Here is a 17,222-nt window from a genome sequence, read left to right on the forward strand (position 1 = left end):
AAAAAAAGGACCTCTTTTACTTGAGTTGTTGCAAAATAAATCTCCAGCCTTCCTTCAGACCTCCAAACATAATTGGCTTTTACTCCTTTGTTCCACTGTGTCCTTAGAACATGTCTCTATTGTAGTGCTTATATACCATCCTGCAATTATTTAGTGTGTCAGCTTCCTGACTACATAGTAAACATCATGAAACAGTCACCTTTGCGTAGTGCCTAGCACACTGCCTGGCACAAAATAGGTGCTTAATATGTGTGTTTGTTGCATGAACGAGAGATAACAAATGTTCTCTGCATTTTTCTAACTTGCTGTGTTCTGACTGACCTCTGGACAGTCTCACCTGTTTTCCCCTCTGTTCAGAACCACATTTGTTTGGCTACCTTCTACACCTCCCCCAGGTCTCATCCCAAAGGTCATTACCTCTGAGAAGCCTCTGTCCCACTGGGTCAGGTGCTTGCCTACTCTATGCTCTCATAGTATTTTATATTCCCCCATCATGGCACTTGCTGCACTCTATTGCAGTTGCTTAATTGCTCACATCCCCTACTAGATACAAGCAAATGTGCAAATTGTTTACCATTGCCACCAAGGCAAAATCCACAGTGTGTGTTAAATAAATGTTTGTTTGATGGATTGTCATCAGTCACCTATTTTAATAGCTTTACCAGAGTAGAAGAATATTTGAAATAAATAAATGGTGAAGTCAGGGGAATCCACATTTTACACCATCTTATTTTGCTATTTTTAATGTAAACAAAATTATGTCACCATGTTACATAACCTGATAGTGTACTGTAAACAAAAAAATCAATCATTTCATCCAAAATCACCATTTCTAAATGAAGCCACTAGTCTCCTTCCTCTATGTGAGCTTTGTTTTTGAGAAAATTTCAACAAATAGATAGATTTCTATTTATTTTCTATTTATTTATATTTATTTATATACCTCCCAATGAGGAGTTATGTTTAATTTTCTGCAAACAATAGGCCGGCAGGAATATTTAAATTTGTGAACATGGAAGTGTGCCATAACATTCAATAGGGATAAAAGGAAACGGCTGTAAGACACCTGGGGACATGAGCTTTTCCTTAGCTCTTGGCAACCTGATATAATGCTGCAGTCTCCAGGGCAGAAGCGTATGGTTCCGCTCCAATAATGGTGGCCCCAGGAAGAAGACAGACACTGAACTCAGTAGAAGGGCTGCAGGTAAACAGGCAGAGATCAGGTTCTGAACAATCAGCAAAAATAATCACAGAACACTCTTGGCTCAGACTGACCCCACAGTAACTTTATTGAAGCATAACCTGCCTTTAAGGATTCATTCCAGGGATCTGGAGGTGCTTACAGACTAGAGTGATTTTCAGACACAGGAGAGATAGTGTGTATTCTGTAATCTGTGAGTTAGCGATGGTACTGAACTTCTGAATATACACAAATAATGAGTCATAACTTTATTAATCATCCCACCCAAAAACTATCAAAATAGTTTATTCACACACCATAGAGGGGTTCACATATGCAAGATAAGCAAGTCAAAAGGAGACAATCACTTACTTTCCAAGATACCAAGGACAATGAAGAGGATGTATCACCATCCAACTTCAGGCATGCACAGGTATTCCCCATATCCAGCACGCCATCTTCACTGAAACAGATGGATTCCTCCACTCTCACCCCAGCCCTTCTTCCTTTGTGTCCAACCTCCCGGAAAAGCAGCATACCTCTGGATCTCCCAGTTTCTCACCTCTAATCCCTTTAACCTTCTCCAGTCTGGCTTCCATCCCAACTACTGAAAAAAGCCACCCTTTCCAAGATTTCCAATAACCTCCTCTAAGCCAAATCAAATTGCTTCTTCCCTATACTAATCATTTTTAATTTTTTTCCTTCAAAAGGCCAGTCAGCAGAGTTGACTATTATGAATAACTCCCTTCTCCTTGATTACTCATCGTCCTGCACTCCCAGACACGATCCCATTCTCTCCAGCTACTTCAATCTATTTTCTTTGCATGCCACTAAATCTTTTCTATGTTCCACAGTTCAGCATTTGAGCCTTTTCTTATAAATAGTTGTCCTCAGAACTACCAATGCTCCCTGTCCACTGAAAATACCTCTATAGGTCAAAATTTCCTACAAAAATTCAATCCAATGAAAGTTTTGATGTGATAAAAATATCTGATGATCAGTTGTTGATCTCCAGTTAAAATGCTTTGTTGATACAGTTGAAGAGGAAAGAGTAGACACAGTTTCTGTTATCAAGGAATTTAAAATCATAGTTCTCTGGCACAGAAAGGATCTTCAGGACATATATCACAGCAATCTGTGGGCCGGATATGGCTTCGTTGTGTTTCGTTCAGTCCACATGGTTGGGGTTTGGGTTTTGTTAGAATTCACATTTAGAAGTCAAGAGATCTCATATAAAAATCTTCTTACTTCTTCTGAAAACTCAAATCTGTCAATATTGTGCTCCCATTCCTACATGACAACAACAGATAGAGCTAAGTTGCAGTGGTCCTCTTTAAACAGGGCATTTGCTTTCCACATAGCGGGTCCCAAGTGTCCGTGGCCACGTATTATGGCATTTGTGTTGTTTCCTTATAGTAAAGAGGGAAAATAAATGTACCATATACACTTTGTCTATTGAATGCCAAAGTGCAAAATGACCAAGAAACCAAGCAATTGTTGGGCCCAACCAGTTTCATTTATTTACTTAACCTGCTGTTTCTGTTTTACATTTTATAAACTAGAAAATTTAAATGCCCATGAAAGTGAAATAATCTACATAAGTTCAACTTTATATCATTGCCTACTTCTTAAAGTGACATAGCTATCAGGTATACCAACCATTCCTTCACATTAGTTATACCACCCATACCTCTACATCTCTCAAAAGCTGCTTTTTCACAAAACAATTTCTGATCTCAGAGTGAGACCCCCTTCCCCTCCACCCTCAGATCTCCTTAGCAATTTAAATTTATAAATTTCACAGAGAAAAAGAGAGAGGTACTCATTAGCCATTCACAAGAAGCCAAGAAACATAATGTACAAAGCTAATTACAACTGCATATGGAGAGAGTTGCATTCATTTTGAAGGAATGAAGGCATGATTGAAGAGAAGCCTTAGAAAGTGTCAAGAGATTGATTTTTAGCAAGGTTTTGAATAGAAGAAACATTATGTGCCAGGAATTTGGAGTTTATCCATAAGGCACAAAGAGAAATGTACATTTGTTTGGACAAAGTAAAAAATACTAGTGGAGATGGGCCTACCGTGAAATAAATGTGTGTGGAGGGAGTAACAGAAAAGAAATGGAATATGGGGACACCCAGGCAGATTCCCCAAATCCACATATACAACCTTTCTTCCTCTGTCACAATTTTTACATCACAGTATGTGCATTGTGCGGGGTGAGGGGCATCATGTATGAAGGTAGCCACTTTGTACATGTTACCTTGTTAAAAACGAAAGAGCAGCAACATGTTTAGAGTGGTGTCTATAGATAAAATATTGCTGTTATGTTTAAGGAAAATTGGGGCAAGGGGGCAGAAAAGGTCAATATGACTAGTTAGAAGACTATTAAGGAGAACTTGTATATGAATTATGGATGTAAGAATTAGAAAAAGAAGATGATCATGTTCAGAATTTTAGCTTTTTTACAATTATAGTAGAAAAGAAAACTCCAAGAGTAATGAATCAATGGTATGCTACAAAAAGAGAGGTACCAAAAATACCACGAAATATTATATTAAAAAATTCACATGAATGGGTAGTTATAATATGTAAAGACAGACTTCTTTTTATTTATCTAAAAGAAAATTTTTGATGGAAAAGATAAATATTTAAATCAAACATTCTACTTTTCATCACTATCACAGGACCTGAAATTTTGTGACTAACAAATGCATAGAACCAATAACCTAAATCGTGCTATCTTCTAGCCTCAAACAATAATTCATATATGGCATTCATTGTATGCTCTTTGTAAGTGGGAAGTAGAAGTGTATTTAAATTTGCATAATGCCATTGGAGTCTTTAAGGAACAAGTTATACAGTCATTACAAAGACACAAGGGAATGATTTGTCCTTAAGTACTTTACAATTATCCTGCTAGCCACAGACCATGTGACTATTGCTTAGTTACAAAACTTCTGGCAGGTACAGTTTGTTATAAGGAGTATTCCCTTGAGAGTCCTAGATTAAAAAACAAAATAGTGTTCCATGTGTTTATTTTTGTAGATCAAGGAAAATTTTTGTATCCTTTAAAAATTTTTGTCTCTCTCAGTCAAATTGAGAAACTAAGTAACTAGAGAGAGAAAAATTTTAATGAGGAAAAATAAATCTAATATCCTAAATTTCAATAACAGGCTATGTCACCTGTGTCTGTCTGAGAGAGTGTCTGGTATACTAGTAATCTTTAAGAGCAAAATATTAACATATTTTATTCCTTATTAAACCCTGCCTCTGTGATGGAGGAGCATGCGCTTTTGGTAAATATATAATTTCATGCTGTTAACAAACTAAGGAATTTATCTATATTCTTTTTTGGATTTTATTCTCTTTCTTGGTCTCTTTAAGCCTAATATGAGCCTATGTACTGTGCTAATGAACTAGAATATGTGTAACATTACTATAATGGAAGGTTTAAATTGAAGTCTACTTTTCACACAAAACAAATTTTGTAAGCCCTAGGAAGAAAGGGACTTTATCTGTTTCCTTCACTGTTGCCTTTCAAAATTATCTTCTCGTAGTATAGAGGGGTCCCCAATAAGAATGTGTTCTGCAATATGTTCCCCCGATCTGTGCATGTCTTCTACAGAAAGGGTTTTAAATACATACGATTAAATCAAAAAAATTATCTTCTCATGAAGAAAATTCATTGATTATCTCTCAATTATTTATGAAGCATCCACTAAGTGTCAGGAACTGATGTAGGTGCTGTAGATGTTGCAATGAACAAAACAAAGACCCTGCTGTCATAGAGCCTATGGTGTAGTGCATGAACATGAAGACAGAAAACAACGATTAAATAAATGAAGATGAAATGTTGCCGGTGGAGATACAGGAAAATACGATAAGCAGAGGTGGTGCTATCTTATGGCAGAGGTGGTGCTAGCTTAGATGTTGTGGTCAGACAAAATACCTCTGAGAAATGATATTTCTTCAGGGACCTGAAAGGAATCAGAGAGTCAGCCACAAGCATATCTATATAGAGCATTCCAGGCAGAGTAGACCTCTCTGCACCAAGGACCCAAGGGTAGAGCATGCATGATGGGCATGAGAAAGACGGAGGAGGCCAAGGGAATGGACTGCAGGGTGGGAGGTGGAGACAGATGGGGCTGAGGTAGCTGAGGCTGCCCATGCAGGGACAGAATCTTGCTGGGTTAGATCATTGGTGGGGAGTTTGTGAAATGAAATGAGGGCTTAATGTCTAAGTACAGAAAAAATAATGTGAAATGTAAGATGTGATCTGATTTCACTATAATCTTTAGCCTGTAATTATGAACTGGCTCACTTCTCTTTTCCCTCTCATTCATACTCAACCTATTTTTAAAATATTTTATTCTATTTTATTTTACTTTATTTTAAGTTCCAGGATACATGTGCAGGACGTGTAGGTTTGTTAAATTCGTAAACGTGTGCCCTGGTAGTTGGCTGCACCTATCAACCCATCACCTAGGTATTAGGTCCCACACGCATTAGCTATTTATCCTGATCACACTCAACCTATTTTTGACTATTAGACACTCCACAGAGTTATGTATGTGCAATTTTTTAAAAAAAATCTATCCAAACATTAAATATTTTTGTAAAACTTCAATAATTGAGACATCTCCCCTTTTGCTGTAACTTCATTGTATTGATTATGCTAACCTCTTGAAATTCAACAGCATTGCTGTTGAAAACAGCAGGATGATAAAACACAATGATGGGAATTTGGCTAATTTTTCAAGTCTCATCATTGCACCATCCAGTCAATGAAAGTGATATGAAGTCTTTGCTAAAAATAGTCCATGATTCTTATGACACCAAATCTGCTGGCTTAAATTCTTCAAGGTAAGTGAATTAGAATGTCAGCAAGATTAATAGAATAGGTAGCAATTATAGTTTTACTTTCTAAATTTCCCTATTATGGTAAGCTCTAAATGAATGAACTATACCGTAAAATTCCATGTACACTCAGTGTCTAGTGGCAGGCAATGATCAAGTGCTTACAGGATGTGACTAAGATGCTAGACTCACCAAGAACGAGGCATTGGATAAATCTCTAAACCATTCTAAGTCACTGTGAAAGGTGAAGGGTTTGAACTAGAGCCCTGTCCAGTTGGAAAATGCAATTATCCTGGAATTAAGTATCAAATATGATGTAGATAAGTAATGTCCAATTTCAGGAAGGGAAACTAGAATTGATTTTAATAGAAATAATGCTTTTCCTCTTAGTTTCCAATCTGGTAAAGGATGCACTTCATAAAAGATGGGAATTGTGTTGCTGAATTTGCTAAGAAATACTAGTCTCGACATTTATTTGTATTATGAAATACATATGTCCAGCAACACTAATTGGACAAATTGATAATTTGCCCTATTTTCCCTTCCCAGGTAGGGTCTCTCTCTCTCTCTCTGTGTAGAAGCAAACTTGCTAGACCCCTAATCACCAAAGAATCCCCAAATTTTTATGTCAAAGTTTACATATTAATATAAAATTACCCAAATGGGGGAAACATTTAAAGGCTCTGAAGGTTTAAAAAAGAAGGAAATGGATGATGAAGAAAGCCATCCTAGGACTGCCAGCTTCAAAGTGGGAAGCTGAAGGTTATGCTGTTTAAGCATTACTTTCGTTATTGTTAATATTTTAAAACATAGTTAATTCTTAAAACAATTTCATCTCTGTCTTCTTTCCATTTAGATTCCAAGCTCCTCGAAAGCTGTGGCTCAGATTACTTAATGCATATTTATATGTAACATGAATTAACTAACAAACACATAGAGAAGTACAGAGGTTTTCATAAATATGTAATAAAGTATCTCATTTGATGAATCATAAATACTTGCATATATTTCAGAAAGTTATCTCCTTACAAAGACAGTGTCGGGGCTCAGAACACGACACCCCAAAATAAGGCTCCTTGGCATATGTGTATGTGTGTGTGTGTATGCACATAATATATACTTACACATACACATACATACATACATATATATATATACGGAAAATTCTTACTTAAAGCCATATTGTCTTGAAACAAGAGTGAAAAGTGAGAGACTACATTAGATCCATCAATGGAATAAGTGGTCAGTCATTTTGGCAAACTTGGTCTCAGCTTGATCATTAGAGACCCATGAAGCTGTTAAAAACAACTCACACTAACGACCTAGCTGAATAATGGGAATATGTAAGGGAGAAGAAATGTTATGCTCCAAGAGTACAGAGCACTCTGAATTCTCTGTGGATAAAAGCTTCTTTTCATTGGAATTCAAGAGAGAGAAAAAAAAGCCCTTCCCTCTCTGTGCTTTTGAAGGGTTTACATCACTGCTTCTCACATTCCAGTAATTTAGCAGAAACAGCTGTTCTGCTGTCCCAGGAAAGAAGCCATGAACCGCATTCCAAAGAATATGCTCCATGCTGTTATTATTTATTAATTAATGCTATAGCTCCTGCCTCATAACAAATGAATATCTGTGGAAAAGTCTAAAAAGAAAGAAAAATCATTTATTTTCTCTGTTTCCTGAACACAAAGCAATACCCTGATTTTATATCCTTATCCTCTAAATGGACTACTACACTATGCTATTTTTCAAATACATTCATTAAGCTCTTTTCTTGTTTTGGTAGGTTTTTTTTTTTTTTTTTTTTTGAGACAGAGTCTCACTCTGTCGCCCAGGCTGGAATGCAGTGGCATGATCTTGGCTTGCTACAACCTCCGCCTCCTGGGTTCAAGTGATTCTCCTGCCTCAGCCTCCTGAGTAGCTGGAATTACAGGTGCACACCACCATGCCCAGCTATTTTGTATTTTTAGTAGAGATGGGGTTTCACCATGTTGGCCAGGCTGGTCTCGAATTCCTGACCTCAAGAGATCCACCCACCTCAGCCTCTCAAAGTGCTGAGATTACAGGTGTGAGCCAGCACAGCCGGCCATTTTGGTAGATTTTGATCAGAAAAAAAAATTATCATTAAGACTGCCTCAGGCTGGGCACCATAGCTCACATCTATAAACCCAACACTTGAGGAGGCAAAGCGGGGAGATAGCTTGAGCCCAGGAGTTAGAGATCAGCCTGCACAACACAGCGAGACCGTGTCTCTACAAAAATAAAAATAAAAAATAAATTAGCTGGGGGCAGTAGCATTTGCCTGTACTCCCAGCTACTAGAAAGGCTGAGGTGGAAAAATGCCTTGAGACCAGGAGTTCAAGCCTGCAGTGAGCTGTGATTGCACCACTATATACTCCAGCCTTGGGCAACAGAGAAAGACCCCATACCGAAAAAAGAAACAAACAAACAACAACAAACTACTTCATAAGTAAAAGTACAGAATCTTCTTTGACTCTCAAAAATATTTACATTAAAAAATAGTGAAAATTAGAAATATTTTGCATATTGGTTTTTAAAATGATAAGCATTTAACAAAATTTCTGCACAGCTGCTGTCAATCATGAAAAGCCTAACCAGTTACCCAGGACTTCCAAATCATAGCAAGACCAATGTATCTTTCACATAATAAACAATACCCAATCTTTGAAGTTTGCCCCTTATCTATACAGTTGCACTGTTTTTTAGATAATAGGTAATCCCTTCCTAGCCTAGGTTTAAAAAAAAAATGTAAACATATTCAGATTATTTAGAAATACATAAAATATTCTTCTGGATCTTTATAAAAAATAATTTGACCTCTTCAGATTTTAAATGAGTGATCTAACTCATCTAGCAAACAGAAAAATGGGAGCTTTTTCCCTAAAACATAATAAAGTTTCAAAACCAGATTCTGGGAAGTACTGAAATTTTGTTGATTACCATTATAATTTTCTCATGTACAGATGGTATCTTTAATGGCTCAAAATGATTGTTAATCTGTGTTCATAAATCAATTAGCTCTTAATTTTTAAAAGATTGAATCCATTCTTTCAAAAATATCTAAAAACTAATACAAACCAAGAAAAATAGTTGTATTTACTTATTAGTCAAAAACAAATACAATTTTTTCTGGAATATTTTGTGTGTGTTTTATTATACCTGATTTATTTCTGTCCATATGATCAAAGGCTATCCAAAAGCAAATAACGACATTTAACTGAAAGTATCTTGCTTAGAAGAACTGACTTGTATATGCCTAGGGCAAACTTTAAGTATAAAAAAAGTTATGCTCACAATTCTATTTACAAGTGTGGTCAGAAAACATGCTCTGTGTTTCTATTTCATCCTATGTGTAGTGACAGAGAATTGGTAAGAACTTTTAATTAAATATTATTGAGAAATATAAAATATGTTAATGGGATATTTTAAAATGTTAAAAACCACTGGCAGTAGATTATTAACTAGCCTCTTTATATATATAACCTGAACATACCTGTATCTTTACATGTAAGTATGTACATACCCCTTTTATTGCGACCTTAAATAAAAGCATTAAAATCTTATCATAAATGCTCAAAAAAGGAAGCTGCATAGTTGTTCTCCTAAAATGGTTAATTTGGGGAGGGATCCAATATTTGAGGAGATTCAGCTTCACCTTAGAATTATGTGTCAAATTAGATAAAAAGCATATTAGATGATCACAGAGGATTATAGAATTAACACAAGAAATTGATATTGTTGCAAGAATCAGCAACCTTTCAGAAGCAGTAAGTTAAGTCTGTTTATTCATATCTCAAGGAATTAAAAGTGAAAGAATGACACCACCTGCAAATTAGCCTTTCAAGAAGATCTGAAGGATGTTGTCACATCCCTTGGCTGAAGCATGATCAAGAACAACCTAGAGAAACACCGCCCATGCTCAGGTTCCTGTCCCTCTGCAGGATGATAGGAGGAGAAACCATGCAGGTGCTAGAATTGGTATATTCTTTAGAGTTTTACTTTTGGTTGATCCTGGCTATACCCTGAAAAGTCATCTCACATACCATATTTGGCAAAAGTGCAAATGGATGCTAACGTTAAGTCTAAACTCTAGATTTCTGAACTAGCAAGCTGTCAAATAGTAAAGAAAATTTAATTTATCTTCCATTTACATAGGCTTTTCTCCTAAGAGAGTATGACCAACTCCTATGACACTGATTCTTTACGCAATGGTTCCTTTGAGATTTTGCTACCAAAGTAAAATCATGCATTTTATTTGTAAGCTGGTGTTTTGATTGATGGTCAAAGACTAATATCTCTCAAAATATGGCCCTTACTCCATGATAGACTTAATTTCAAATTTTCTCCAAGTCACAACCACTAGCTTTGTAAAATGACTTCCTGTCAAGTTGCCTGTGTTTTATATCATTAATTTCAGCCAGTTGCCTCAGGCTACAGAACAGTGGTTTGTCAGTTTAAACACACAGACATCAAGACTGACTGACAACTAAAGCTCTTTAAAAATCTAATGCACTAAACATTTCCTCTTGTTATTTTTCAAGGGAAGTATAATCAAAAATTGTGATGAATTCCCATTGCTTTCACACATATTACTTTGAACTTTCTTTTTTGTATCTCATGAAGTCCACAAAAGGAGTTCTTCAGCAGTCTTTTGCTCTTACACCCACCACATCAAATTATTCAGAAAATGAATGTTTTCAATATCAAAGGATCAAGTATGATGGGTTATTTGACACTAAAATAAAGGTAAGGAGAAAAAGCTTTTCAGAGTAATTCGTATGAATTCCATTGCATCACATACCACTGGGCTCAGAGTGCCTATTTAATAGAAACTTCCATAAGAATTGTATGCTGCAGCTGAAGTTCTACTTTCCCTCGCCAAGTTTTTCTAATCCATTTTCAAGTGCACTTAAAACAATTGGCACATCAAAAATCTATACAAAATTCTGCATGTGAATGATAGACGCAAATCCAAGGTTTGGATGGAACCCAAATAATATGGGTTTCCAAAAGATTTATAGTTGCAGCATACTTTACAAAGGGACAGTCAGTTGACTAAATTATAGAGTCTGCAGAAAATGTATGGTAGTTCTAATTTCTGCAATGTTGATTTAGCTTTTCCTATTTATGACAGGCCAAAGTAGAGGCTTCAGTCTTGCAGAACTTCTTCTTCAAACAAAAAATATCAAAGACATGCATGGAGCACTCTGGGCTTCATCTTTTTTTTTTTTTAATTAAAAAAAATTCTGTAGAGCTTATATCATCAACCATAATGTTCACAAAATAGATAAGTGGCCGAGTCAGAGTATCTACACACACAAGACATTTCTTGAAAGTGAAACACGTTCTTGGGAAAATTAAGCTATATAATGGACTCAAGGAATATAAAATAATTTTCATATGTAACTCAATAAAACACAAAGATGAACAAACACTTGCATAGAAAATACAGCAACATACACAAGAGGTCAAAGATTAGCTACAAAGCTTCTTGAAATACCTTTAAATTAAATTAAGAACTGTCTATTCACTGTAGGTGTTCATAACATTTTTGCATGTGGTATACCACATTTCTAAGTGTATATTGCATAAAAATGAAGTGAAGGGGATAGTAGATGATAGTGGTAATTCACCTTCACCTGCTGGAGAAGGGATTTAGGCCAGGGTATGGAGAAGTGACCCCTCAAGCACTCCAAGTTGATGGGAGGTAGGGCAGTCAAGGATCACCTATTCTCCTCAGCCTCAGCCTCAGAGGGCAGGGGGTAACGGCAGCAGCAAAGTGGCTTCTTCACATCTTCTTGTCCTCAGTAGCTCTTTAGAGCCTTTCCAGTAGAATGTGTCTCTACAAACCAGAACCAAGCTTCCTTTCTGCACCCCTGCCTTGGATTCATTTCCCTATTGCCTATTTTCATTCCTTTGTGTCCTGAAGGTAGCTCTTTAAAAAAGGACAAAACTTATGTTGGGGGAGATGGGTTAACACTCTTGTCACAAGAGGTGGAGGGAGGTATTACACAATTAGCTAATGTCTTCATCAGCTTTTTAGCCCTATGCAAGGCTGCAGTTGCAGTTCAGTGAAGAATGTGAGACCTGGAGAAGAACATCCCTGGAGCAGAGAAGAGATGGCAGGAGGGCTCAGAGTGGAAAGGATAGTTGCCAAAAATATGTGATGATTTTGCATTATACCAAAACTGTCTTGCATCAGTATTTGGCACATAGGCACAAACTGCCAAGCAGAAACTTGGCGGGTGAAGAACCTATAAGAGTTTGTGCCTCCAGAGTACTGAAAGTGTCCACAAATGATTCTATGGGCCACATATTAGATGAGGTATATACCTCTCTAAGGCCTTTTCAGTCTCTGCCTATTTTCCCCCAATGACAGGAAACTTGCCCTCTACTAGGAAATTTGAAAAAAAAAAAAAAAAAAGCAGGTCAGGTGCAGTGGCTCATGTCTGTAATCCCAACACTTTGGGAGGCCAAAGTGGGAGCATGGCTTGAACCCAAGAATTTGAGGTTGCAGTAGGCTATGAACAAGCCACTGCACTCCAGCCTGAGCAACAGAGTGAGACTTTATCTCAAGAAAAAAAAATTTTTGAAAAAAAAAAAAGCCATATGAGAATTTTCTCTGATGAGTCTCTCAAATGGTTTTACATCTTTCTTTCTGAAAAAGTTTGTGTATGTTTTGCCAATATTGCCTTTTAATGACCACATTATTATCTCCTTCATTAATCATTTTCTGGTCTCCCCAAATGTGCTATTTGTTATTCATCAAACCTTGAGCAAAGCCTCTTAAATTTATGCTGAATTTTCTTCAACCCTCCAGAAAATAAATGAGCAAAAATTCATGTAAGTAGAAAACATGATGAGACAAAATATACCACAATTGAGAATTCAAAATCTATAAGGTTTTTATACTACTTTTAAATTACCTTGTGAAATGGCACCATATGTAACAATAATCATTAGACCACAAAGTTTGCGTGGAAAATGGAACATGCTTCAATGTCATCCTACAACCCATATATTTTTCGTTATTCATTAAGTTGAATTAAGCACAGTAATCAAAAAGGAAAACTAATATTAATATTTTGAATGGCCTCATGAACATATTAAATCATAACACTTAGTTCAACAATTGAAGATTCAGTAGGCAGGGCACAGAGAGTTGCAAGGTAGATGTTCTTAAAGTTTGGACATATGGTCAGGAAAGCAAGATCCTTTGAAATGTCAACTAATCATACTATTTAAAAATTGTCATATTATTTATTTAGGGTGCTAAGTCTATTCTCATCCTTAATCACAACCTTGAAGATTAGGTATTATTATATCTTCTCACAGATAGGAGAAAATGAAGACTTACGAAAGGTTAGGGATTTGCCCAAAGTTAGACACTATTATGTGCCAGGGTTATTTCTAACAACATCTTTAAACCTCCTCTGTAAACAATAGATAAAAAGCTATATGATCCACATCTATACAGACAATGTCTCCCAAATCCAATATGATGAGATTATTGGCTCCTATATATTAAGAACACTATATGACTGATACAGTACTAAATGCTTTATATATATTTTCTCACTATCTTTACAGTAACTTGGAGAAAGATGGAGTTTGAGAAAGATAGTGCACCCCTAGATACGCTGACCAAAAAAAAAAAAAAAAAAAAAAGATTCTGGGCCAGCAAAGCTGTGGATGAAATCATAGGCCGTGAATACATCCAACTTACCCTAAACAAACCAACCAGTATCCTTCAGAATAAAGCACAGTGGTTTTAAGAGCTGGCTCTGTAGGTAGATCCGGGTTTGAATTTTGGCTCTGAGACTTACTAGACATGGTAGTCATGCAAACTTGGGCAAGTTTTTCAACCTCTCTCTGCCTCAGTGTCCTAACCTGTAGAATGGGAATAATAGAATCCTCCTAGGGTTATCGCAAGTCATAGAACCTTGATACGGTTATCATAAAGCTTAAGTGAGTTAATAGCCAAACTCTTACAACAGTGCCTAGTCCATACTTAATTATCCAAACATGTTGGCTTTTTTATCTTTTAGACTATGAGCAGCTTGATCTTTATTGATTACCCAGCCATCCTAGGGAATCTTCAGATTTTCTGTTTTATTTTTCATTTCCATTTTATTTTTCATTTCATTTTGGGGTCTCCATAAAATAACATGCAACAGACAGGGAATGCTACTTATAGTCCATGCCTGATGCAAACCCATATCCAGCCAACCTAAAACCAACTCTCTGGGCTCTAGTGCTCAACCTGTTAAAAATATGTAGTTATTTTAATTCCTTAAATTGAATCAAATTCCACATACAAGATTGGAATGAAACAGTTGCACAACCTTTTTTCCCTCACTCAAAAGTTTAGGGCCTAAAACCAGAAAAAAAAAATGCTGATTTTAAGTTCCACTAGGATGGTGACTTGTGAAATCCTTAAACTAAATATTTTAAATACTTTTGGAATAGGACAAAGCAGATATTTAGTAAACACAGAGGCTTTTGACTTTAAGACTAACTCCTGACCATTTCAACGTTTTGAGTGTATGTTGGAGGGGAAAAAAATAATGTTTGAAACCACAATAGACCAAACACAAAGACAGTTTTAAAACAGTTTAAATATGTAATGTAAAGTTACCTTTAAGAAAAGCCACTGCCAAGGAAACACATATATGTTTTATGTCTCTTTATTTAGCAACTATAGATATATGTAATGTTTGCAACAAGATGTTAAAAGTAGCTAACTCTGGAAGATTTTTAACTATCTGTTTTGTGCTTTCTAAACTGCCTACATTTTAGATAAGTATGAAATGCTACTATAATTAGAAAAATAGAGCTATTTTCATTTTGGGAAAGACATAAATACCAATAATATATAAACCAAAACTAATAATATAATTTTTGGAGTCCTCAAGTTTCTGCTCTGTGACAGAAATATGAAATGATACTTTTCCTTTTAAAATTATCAATGTGTGATAACCTTGTGAACCCTTGGAAGAGTCAGATGGAAATGATCTTTGACTAGGTAGGGAACTACAGAATCAAAACACCTGGAAAAACAGGCTGCTAAATTACCACCCTGGTTCTGTAGATTACATACTCTGAACTAATCATAAACTAGAGCGCAGTTCATTGGGGCTATCAATTCCTTTCCAAAGCATGGGATTCCTGCCTTATGCTAGCTAGGATCACTTTAAAATACCACTGAGATAAACAATGTCTTTCACTTATGAATTCCAACTGATTGCAGGGAAACTTTAAAGTCCTAGCAACACTGTTGCTATAGCAATGCAACCTGATTAGATATTCTTAGCAACCAGCCACAACTCACGCCCACAGAGCCCCTTCACTTATTCTAAGAAGAATAATGTTGACATTCCAATTTCTAAAATACACAGATCTCAGTGATAGGCATCTATGGATGAGAGGCCTGTGAGATCCAATGGAATAGCATGCTCATGAACGACGCACCCAGGTCTTGAATATGTGATATATGTATTCAATAAACACATATAAAAGTAGGTTCTGTATGGCTAGAAATTAAAGAAAGATTTCATTTGACTATTGGAATACAGGTAAATAATGGCAGAATCCTTGAATTTCATATTGTTATAGCTAAAGTTTTACACACTTCTCAAACTGCATATTTTTTCTGCTAAATTAACAGATATAGTGATAAAATTATATGTTTGCCACAAACAGCAATGATTTGACATTTTGACTCTAAAGCTTTGATAAAAACTGGTATCTCACTTGAAACACCGCAGGCACTAGCCATAGAAAGGGTATGCTTAATTAAGAGGGTATACAACAGACATGTGGCCTTGATATCACAAATGCTTAAACCAGAGTTGATATGAGAAACTGATGGAGTTTATTCTCTGAAAGGAAAGATCTATCGCATTCTCAACAGGATAAGCTGTGAAGACTAGATTCTGGAGTTATTCCCAGGCAGATTTTAATCAGGAAGGTCAGATGCATGACCAAATCAATGAGGGCACAGAAAAGGCAATTACAGCTCAGAAATCTGTCAACAAGGCCCATGGTTCGGTAATTAAATAAAGGATGCTTTTCTATAACTCCAGGTCCTGAATCATTCTGTTTTGATAGGGAATAAAAACCAATTACCTTCTCCTCCTTCCCCTGAATGGCTGCATTTTCGTGGTATATAATCCAATCTCTATATACATGCAGTTTCTGTTATAAATGGAGGATCAAGTGGAAAGGCATTACAGTGAAAAACAACCAGGACCAAAGAATATGTTGTTGTTGTTGCTTTTAAACATGATGAAATTTGAGCCTCAGACATGGTATTATGAGAATAATAACCCTCAACCCAGCTTCAGAATTAGGAAACCCTTCTGAAAGGACTCTTATTTTTTAAATATAAAATAAAATTTCTACATAAGAAATATGCATAAAATTGTTTGCACAACCCTTACATAACAATTGAATGTGAAGGGTGGCATAGTCCACCCCAAAATAGGCCACTTTGGCATAAAGAATTATTTTGAGCTAAAGGCACTTAAAAAAACAGCAAGTGCAAGAAGGATCCTCTGACCTCCCCATTTTTGTTCCTAAAAGCAGGAGATAAAATATCCATATGTGGCCGGGCGCGGTGGCTCACGCTTGTAATCCCAGCACTTTGGGAGGCCGAGGCGGGCGGATCACAAGGTCAGGAGATCGAGACCACGGTGAAACCCCGTCTCTACTAAAAAAGACAAAAAATTAGCCCGCCGGAGGCGGAGCTTGCAGTGAGCCGAGATTGCGCCACTGCACTCCAGCCTGGGTGACAGAGCGAGACTCCGTCTCAAAAAAAAAAAAAAAAAAAAAAAAAAAAAAAAAAAAATATCCATATGTAAGATGTCCTCTCTATACCAGAAGGAAAATTACATCCTTGTCACCAGAGACAGGGAGTCAAGACCCAGAAAAATCTTGACAAACCAACCTTGTTAAACTATCCCTTATCTTCTAGTTACTTTTTCATGATTAACGACTCTAGGCCAAGCTCTTTTGTCTTGTCACATTTTGACAATCCACTACTCTCTGTCCAATTCTGTATATAAGCATTCAACTCTAACTGCTTTTTTGGGTCTTCATTTCCTTAGGAGAGCTCCCATGTCACATAAAAGTCACACTAAATACATTTGTATGCTTTTCTCC

General features: G+C 36.3%; 1 protein-coding gene across 13 annotated transcripts in view; it reads right to left on the reverse strand.

Moving 5' to 3' along the window:
* The window catches only part of ANK2 (ankyrin 2), a 719,880-nt gene that overhangs the window by 370,498 nt on the left and 332,160 nt on the right, over positions 1–17,222 (reverse strand). The window lies entirely within an intron of this gene.

The sequence above is a fragment of the Symphalangus syndactylus genome, chromosome 4 (assembly GCF_028878055.3).
Source record: "Symphalangus syndactylus isolate Jambi chromosome 4, NHGRI_mSymSyn1-v2.1_pri, whole genome shotgun sequence".
Lineage (NCBI taxonomy): Eukaryota > Metazoa > Chordata > Mammalia > Primates > Hylobatidae > Symphalangus > Symphalangus syndactylus.